Below are 9,423 nucleotides of genomic sequence, written 5' to 3'. Positions count from 1 at the left end.
GAACTCCCCTCAGGAATGTCTTTTCTTACAGGAGTAAGTGGAGATGTGAGAGCTAGTCCTTTCCTGGATGTGAGACACCAAGTGTTGGGTGGTCAAAGTCCCTCCAAAGCTCTTGTGGGACATGTGGTCCTTCCAGATTGGTGCTACTAGTTAGTGTGTTCACTTGAGAGCAGGGCAGGATGTCTTTGTGGCCACAGAGAGACAGTGCTACCCAAATGGACAGGAGAGGCCCTTTGTGCATACATGAATTGCATCTCAGTAGGTGGAAAGAAATTAAGGGGTCTCAGTGCATGTGTGGGCAGCCTGCAGGAACTGTCTAGGTGGGGGATAGCTTTTGGGTGAGGTTAATGGAATTGTCTGCTTGCTGCTGGCCAGGAGTGCAAGTGGCACTTGTTGGGGTGCACTGGGTGATTGCTGGCAAGTGGATGGTGCCTGCTTGACTGCATGCCCAGCATGCAACATAGGGAGTGCACACCCAGTTGCCAGAGTAGAGATGTGAGAGTGTGCTGCCTACCACGAGGCAGGAGGCAAAGGAGGTTGTTTCTGGTCTCTGACTGACCAATGTGGGGCACATACCACTGATTGTTGGACAAGAGGAACAGAGTGTGCTGCTGGTCACCTATGGGGCAGTGTGGAATCATGCTGTCAATTGCTAAATGGAGGGTGTGGTAAGCTCACATAACTGTTGTTGGATGTGTGTTCAGGAGCACTTCTGACAGCCTGCACAAAGTCATTGGGGCTTGGCCAGAATAAATATGAGGTGGAGGGAGTAGGATTGAGACTGGCTGGGTGGGAGATCTCTAGTTGTTAGTCTATAGTTTCATTAATCAGTGACCATTTCCTGATCAAATGATCAGGCACCACTGCTGGTAAGTAGTCCCATCCCTAGTTCCTGGCTGTCTCCCTGCTCTGTGGTTGCCAGGATAATTGGAGTTTTTCCCTGCCTTCCTATATTTTCTCTTTTTAGATCTGGCTTGATCCTGCTCATCTTGTATCATTCCAGGTTTGTTTACACAGTATCTCTGTCACCTGTTGTGAATTCTATGGAGTTGTCTTCCTGTGCTCCTCATCTGAGGACACTGCCTGCATTGCGTCAAGATGGCTACACAGTGCCAGGTTGGCTGGCCAGGCACCAATGATCCAATAGTTTCCTTGTCCACTGTTTTTGCTCAGTCTCTCCTTCCACTTGGTGCTAATGCTGCTGTCTTCCATCTGATGCTCTTGCTTCCAAGGCTGTTGCTTGTATCTGTTTCACTTGGTTTCTTGAGACTTTGTTGTATGGGTATTTTATAGCGTGTCTGAATAAGTAGCCATCTTTGGCTTCTCCCTTACTCAGACCATTTTTAAGGATATTTCCAACCATCTTCTCCTTCACTGCAAATGACACAAATAGTAATTAGTTATTATATAATCACTAGAATAAGCCCCTTTCTGGATAGGAATCCTATTTAACACTGTGTCCTCATTTTTCTGCAGAGTAGACCCTTGAGATATTTTTTTGATTGGCTGTGCAGAAGCTCCTCCTATGCTGTTTTGCACAAGCAGGTGGGTTCAGGTGCCTCCTAGGTAAGGCTTTTAGTTCTTACAAGAGTGCTTCAGACCAACTGTGTGCTTTGATCACTAGAGCATATTGCCCTTCCTTTAATCAGCAGCATGGAATGCTGAGTTCAGGCCCTTGTCAGAGATTATAGCTTTGAACTGTTTGCTGGTCACCTTTTATGAGGTCTTGACAGAAATATCGAAGGAGAATTGTTTAAAAGATCCATGCTCAACACATTTCTCCCAGTGATCCTTTCACAGATTCTATTGAGAAAGGGTTGAAAGCTCTGAAGTTGCTCCTTAGAAAGATGTACTTAGAGACTGTTATGTATTGAATTATGTTTCCCAAAAAAAACCATGAGATCTTAACTCCTGTACCTCCAAGTGTGATTTCTTTGGAAACAGGGTCTTAGAGATGTCGCCAGTCAGGTTAACATGGGATCACCCTGGCATAGATAAGAGTCCTAATCCAAGCTGAGTGCTGTCTTATAAATGCAGAGAACAGACACAGAGACATACAGAGGACGAATCCTTGTGGAAATGCATCCACAAGCCAAGGAATGCCAAAGATTTCAGGGAGCTACCACAAACTGGGCGAGAGGCATGGAACTGCTCCTCCCTCAGAACTCCCAGAAGGAATCAACATAGTTAATATCCTAATTTAGATTTCTAGTCTCTAGAACTGGGAAACAATGAATTTCTGTTCTTTAAATTCACTCACTTTTATAGTATGTTGTTATTGCAGAGCTAAGAAAATGAGGCGGAGACTTACATCTATAATGCCATTTATAAGTTCATGGGCTTGGGTACTCTCTGAAGCTCAGATTGAGATTTTAGAGAACCCGGTCCAAGACGACAAATAAACTTAACTTTTGCCCACTTTATTCCATCTATAGTGATGGTCAAGGGCATTGTTTTGAAATGGATTTGAGCTCAGTTTGGCCTAGGCAGAAAAGAGTTCTATTATCTGCCAGCATACCCTAGTAGGTGTGAGGACAGTAGGGGTGAAGACAGTGCTGGGCCAGGTAATGAGTTGTGTTCCTGACATCCTTATTCTACATGGTAGACTATCAGTAAGCTGTGGCTGTTGACCACATATTTTCTTATTTTTCTAGAAAACTGCTTCTATTGAGTTGGATTTAAGCATTATGCCTTCATTAAGGAAAATTTTAAAAATAATTTTCCTATGAGACCTGTTTTTACTCTTGTTAGATGTCATAAAAATACTGACTTCCATATTTCAGATAAATTGTCCTTATCAAAGGAAAGTATCAGGAAAATCTTTGTGTGATAGTTGGAGCTGTGTGTCAACTTGGCTGGACCCCAGTTCTGTGTAGTTGTTCCCATGATGGGATCAGATGACTGTGTTCTGAGTGGCCAGTCTGCCCAAGGGGAGTTTCCCTAGGGGTGTGGCCTGCTTCCAAGATATCCAGGGACATCCTGGGAAGAGACACATTCTTTGAGGGATTGGAACCCTGGTGTGCAGACTACAAACTTCTGTGAGTGAGCAGCCCACCGCTTGGCCCGGAGATCTTGGATTCATCTTTGTTGGAGTCAACAACCACTGTACTGCCTGCCAGCCTTGAATTTCTTGGCCCCCTGGGCTTGCGGAAGCTAAGGCTGCCACCAGCCTGAAGTTTCCTCCAGGGACTTTGAACTTGCCAGCTTCTATACGTTTGTGAGCCATTTTCCTAAGATAAATTTCTCTCTCTCTCTCTCTCTCTCTCTCTCTCTCTCTATATATATACGCTTTGTTGGTTTTTGTGTTTCTCTAGAGAACCCAATCTAACACACTTTGCTTTATTGAAGAATGGTGTGCTTTTAGGACAAAATATGAATGATACAATTTACAATTTTCCTTTTGTTTTCAGGAATACCAGCTTAATGCCAGTAATTATAAAACCCCCGCTATCAAGTTTATTCGGACTCATAGTGACCCATTGGGTTTCCAAGGCTATAAATCTTCATGGAAGTGGATTGCCTCACCTTTCTCCCTCAGAGCAGCTGGTGGGTTTAAATTGCTGACCCTCTGGTTAGCAGCCAGATGTCTTAACCACTGCACCACCAGAGCTCCTTGTCAGTAATTATACAGGGCTCTAAATTTGGCATACAATGATACTGATTTTTATCTCTCTATCTACCTCTCTCTCTCTCTCTCTTTCTCTATCATCCAGCTAGCTAGCTATCCTTATAAGCCTTTAGGTTAGCAGCTGATTTCAAACAGCTCATGCCACTTAGGGTAATCATACCAAACAACAACAACAAACATTACCAATGAGTTGATTTTGACTCATAATGACCCTACAGGACAGAGCAGAACTGCTCCATAGGGTTTCCAAGGCCATAAATCTTTACAGAAGCAGACTGCCTCATCTTTCTCCTGCAGAGAGGCTGGTGGGTTTAAACTGCTGACTTTTTGTTAGCAGCCCAATGCTTTAACCACAGTGCCACCAGAGCTCCTAGGGTATAACCATATGTGAGCCTAAATAAAGTGAATAGTAACTCTGCTAAAAGGTTTGTCCTATGCAAAGCCCCTCCAATGTGGTGGCCTCTTACCCTATCCTGTTTTTGCTGGCTGATCTTAGCATATGGTGCAAAGGCTAATGTCCAAGATGATGTAGTTCATCTGCATTGTATAAATAAAGACTTACAGGAGAAATAGTTAGCTAGTTATCAGTGTTTGCTTTCATGACTGGTGAAACAATCTATAATTAAACTACCTGAAACATAAAAAGCTACATGAGAAAGTTGGGGCTAAAGAGAACAAGTCCATAGAAAACATTCTGCTGGACCAGTTAGTGATTCAGTGAGTTTTCCAAAAGAAGCTAATAGAGAGCATTAACCTATCACTCCCTTTACACACAATCTGGCACTGGGAATCATTCACATGCCATAAGTTAGACTGCAAAGTTTTGGTGAAAAATATAGATTTATTTATTTGATGGCTGACATCTGATAAGCAATGGATATTTTGGTAACTAAAATCACAGTACTGCTGCTGGGTACTATCTGAGATTATGGGAACAGTAGAGTATCTGTGAAGAATGACTGTGACAGGTGATATTCCATGTTTTACGTTGTGTTCTCTGTGAACAGACTCAGAGAGATTGTAGCAGGAGGGTATTTGCAGCATGATATAAGGGAATAAGGACTGGATAGAGGAAAATGCTCAATCTGGAGCCAGGATGGCTCTTCAGAATTATTGAAAATTGGTGCAAGGAGGCAGGCTTCTGTATCTCCTCATTGACCTGTCATTGGACTGGGCTGCCCTGGGGAAGAGGCATTGTTGTTGTTATGTGCTGTCGAGTCAGACCTGACTCATATCCACCCCTCCTTGGGTTTTTGAGACAGTATCACTACGGAAGTAGATTGCCTGCTTGGATGAAGCAGTTCACTTCAACCAAAGGCACCTCCTCAAAAGGGATGCATCTGTGTTATCAGTTGCCAATATTCCCAGCAGCTGGTGGAAGAAGTGCCTTGGTCCTAAAGAGGGATCTTAGTGACTCAACACAGTATCCACTACAATGAGCAAGTTTAAATCACAATATATTTACAAGAGTGTAATTGCTATATAATTTGCCTATAAAGGACATTCAATAAATATTTGTTCAATGAAAGAATGAATGGTAATTTTGAAGAAAGAGTGATAAGCAATGGATTTATGCTTTATCAGAAGAGATTTAAATGAGATAAAAGGAAAACAAAGAATTATAATGAACCACTGAAATACCAGAAACTCTCAGCCTAGATATCATATTGTGTCCGTTATTTCACTTAATTAAAACTTTTCAGATTCTGAATTTATTAAGCTTTAGGGCAAAAGTAGAAGAAAGAGGTGGACAAAAGGCTGACTTAGAGAATCAAAATTCAACAAGTGAGAGCCTACTAAAACTGAAACATGTAATTCATTTCTACCAGATTGATTCTGACTCATAGCAAACTTGTAGGACAGAATAGAACTGCCCCAAAGAGTTTCCAAGGCTGTAAGTCTTTACTGAAGCAGATTGTCACATCTTTCTCCTGTGGAGCAGCTGGTGGGTGTGAACTGCCAAGCTTTGAGTTAGCAGCTCAGTCCTTAACCACTGTGCTATCAGGGAACCTGAATGCCCTCTACACACTATAAAACGGTGATCATTTCACTATGTAAGAATCTGATAAGAAATTTCAAGTCTTTAAGACAGGAATAATTGGTCTTGGGTGAAGCATCAGAGAGTAAGGAAAAGCATCATTGATCAAATCTTTCCAAAATTAACAACTTTTCCTTCTTGGAGCCATTTCAACTAATGCAATCATCACCTAAAGTTCTTTGTGAAGGTCATTTCTGAGAACAATATATTCTGCTTAATCTAATGATTCAACACCTCCTCCTCTGAGTGTTTGGACCCACTCACCTTTCAACCAGCAATTTAATCACAAAGACATTTCCCCCATATTTTGTATTCCTGTATAAGTTGATTCCCCTTTACTCGATGTTCACGTTAACAACAACAACAACAAAGCACATAAATCAAATGTTTGCACTGGTCCGGTTTTATCCACAGACTTATATGGTAATTTAAAAAATGGTTCACCTTTTTTTTTCCACTCAGTAGTCTCCAAAAACAATGCTAGAACTTAGTTTTTCTCCCCATCAAAATTCGATCAATTAGATCTATAAATAAATATTTAAACATATTGATAAGACCTGGTTTTTATGTATCCACCACACATGAATTCCCAGGAACACTGCTTATGTATGTCCAGGGATTGCTGGCTGGGAAAGGAGACATGCAGGCACCTACCACACATGAACCCCCACCCCCCGTTCCTGTGCACGTCGGCACACTCACCACACATGCACCCATGAATATCCCCTTGGAACCTGAAATTCCACCAACTGCACATTATATCACCTTTGTGTAAAGGTGAGCTCTTCCAGTGGTGTACTGGAAACAGGATACCATAAGAAGATGGGGGAAGGCAGAGGAGGGATAGCATGTCTATTTCCTACTTCCTACGTTAGAGGGAAGGAGTGCTACATTTTCCCAGATATATGCCTGAGGCATGAATCAGCACTCGAAGAAATACAAAATAATTCAAAACTAATAATGAAAAATTTAAAATTACGATTTACTGGTAGGCACTCATTAAGGCATAAAAAAATTTATTTTTAAAAGTCAGAGATAAAAGTTCTTAGTAGATATAGCAATGACCCTTCATTAAGAATTCTGTAGATTTTTTCCTTTTCTGCAGTTGTCAGTAACCTGCACTCTACATTCAAATATGAGATTCATCAAGCTTTAGAAGAGAATGATGCCTTTTATGCAGCCATGAATGGAGCAACAGCTTGGGTAAACTTTGCTCTTAGTTTTAGGTGAGAGGATAAATATCTGAATTCCTATTCTGAAAACTTTGACCCATATTATAAACCAAGGTACAAAAAACACTGATCTCCAGTTGTAGTGATTATCATGATGATTTTGAATACTATGTTCAGGGCTGAGTCAGCTGATATATTTAATAATTTTTACTTGATGAAAAGACCTCTCCCATATTTTCAGATTATTCCCAAGAATTATCTTCTGAAATAATATTATTATGCTTATTAAATGTGAATTCATTCATTCTGCAGACATGCATTGAGTGCCTGTTATGTGGCGGGGTTCCTGGGTGGTACAAAAGATCCTTGTGTGACACTACAAATCTAAAGGTTAGTGATTCAAATCCACCCAAGAGTACTGTGGGAGAAAGTCCTGGTGACTTGCTTCTGTAAAGATTAAAGACAAGAGAACCCCATGGAAAGTTCTGTCAAAAGTCCTGGTGACTTGCTTCTGTAAAGATTAAAGACCTGAGAACTCCATGGAAAGTTCTGTCAAAGCATTCCCTTTATGAACAGGAACCAGACAATGATGCCCTCTACCACCACTTCTATTTAACATTGTATTGAAAGTCTTAGCCAGGGCAATAAGGCTAGAAAGAGAAATAAAAACATATCCAAATCGGCAAAGAGGAAGTAAAGCTATCTCTATTTGCGGATAACATTATCCTATACATAGAAAACCCAAGAGACTCAGCAAAAAACTACTGGAACTAATAGAGAGGCTCAGCAAAGTGGCAGGAGGCAGGACAAAAAGTCAACATACAAAAATCAGTTGGATTCCTCTACATCAGCAAAAAGCCCTCTGAAAAAGAAATAAGGAAAACAATATCAATTACAGTAGCTACCAAAAAGAAAAAATATTTAGGAATAAATTCTACCAGATACACAAAAGACCTATACAAAAAAAACTATAAAATACTACTTCAAGAAACTACAAGGGATCTACATAAATGGAAGAACCTGCCTTGTTCATTGACAGGAGGAATGAATATTGTGAAAATGTCAACACTACCCAAAGCGATCTACACATTTAATGCAATCTTGATTCAGATACTATCAACATTTTTTTAAGGATATAGAAAAACCAATTACTAACTTCCTATGGAAAGGAAAGAGACCTCGGATAAGCAAAGCGCTACTGAAGAAGAAGAAAAACAATGTGGGAGTTCTCTCAGATCTAAAAGCCTACTATACAGCCACAGTATTCAAAACAGCAGGGAACTGGTATAATTATAGACAGACCAATGTAACAGAATCTAAAAACCAGAAATAGAGCCATCCATCTATGGACAGCTAATCTTTGACAAAGGACCAAAACCCATTAAATGGGGAAGAGATAGCCTCTTTAACAAATGGTGCTGGCAAAATTGGATATTCACCTAGAGAAAATGAAACAAGACCTATACCGCACTCCATACCCCAAAACAAACTCAAGTTGGATCAATGGCTTAAATGTAAAACCTCAAACTATAAAGTTCATCAAAGATAAAATAGGGGCAAATTTAGGGGCCCTAATTTATGGCATAATTTCACCATCAAGCATAATCCAGAATGCACAGGAGGTGGAAGAGAAACTGGATGACTAGGACCTTTAAAAAATTACATTCTTATGCACATAGAAAGACTTCTCCAAAAGGGTAAGAAAGAACCTACAGATTGGGAGATAATATTTGCTTGCCTATGACCTATCTGACAAAGGACTTATCTCCAAAATTTATAGAAAGCTTCAACACCTCAACACCAAAAAGACAAACAATCTAATTCAAAAATGGCAAAGGACATAAACAGACACTTTACTAAAGATGATATACAGGCAGCCAACAAACACATGAGGAATTGCTCACGATCATTAGCCATTAGAGAGACGCAAATCAAAACAACAATGAGATACCACCTCACCCCAGCAGTAATAGCAAAATTCAACAAGACAGAAAATAACAGATGCTGGCAAGGTTGCAGAATGATTGGAACTCTCATACACTGCTGGTGAGACTGTAAAATGGTACAACCATTGTGGAAAATGGTATGGTGTTTCTTTAAAAAACTGAAAATAAAAATACCATTTGAACCAGTAATTCCTTTACTAGGAATATATCCCAAAGAGATGAGAGACAGGACACGGACAGACATATGCATACCCATGTTCACCGCAGCACAATTCACTACAGCAAAGAGATGGAAACAACCTAAATGACCATTAACAGATGAATGGATAACCAAAATATGGTACATTCACACAATGGAATACTATGCTACATTAAAGAACAATGATGGATATGCAAATCACCTCACATTGTGGATGAATCTGGAGGACATTATGTTGAGTAAAATAAGTCAATTGCAGAAGGACAAATATTGTATGAGCCTATTACTGTAAAAAGTCAAAGAAGGGTTTTCTTAGGGAAGGGAACTTACTTTGTAGGTTACCGGGGATCAGAGGGAAGAAGAGTAGAAAATTTAGGACTAGTTGGGGGCTGAGTTGGGTAAGGGGAGGGACAGTATGGAAAGAGTCTGTAACCAGCATG

The sequence above is a fragment of the Orycteropus afer genome, unplaced genomic scaffold (genome assembly GCF_000298275.1).
Source record: "Orycteropus afer afer isolate SDZICR_OR568_19922 unplaced genomic scaffold, OryAfe1.0 scaffold00028, whole genome shotgun sequence".
In the NCBI taxonomy this organism is placed as follows: Eukaryota; Metazoa; Chordata; class Mammalia; order Tubulidentata; family Orycteropodidae; genus Orycteropus; species Orycteropus afer.
Note: the sequence above shows the minus strand (reverse complement) of the source record.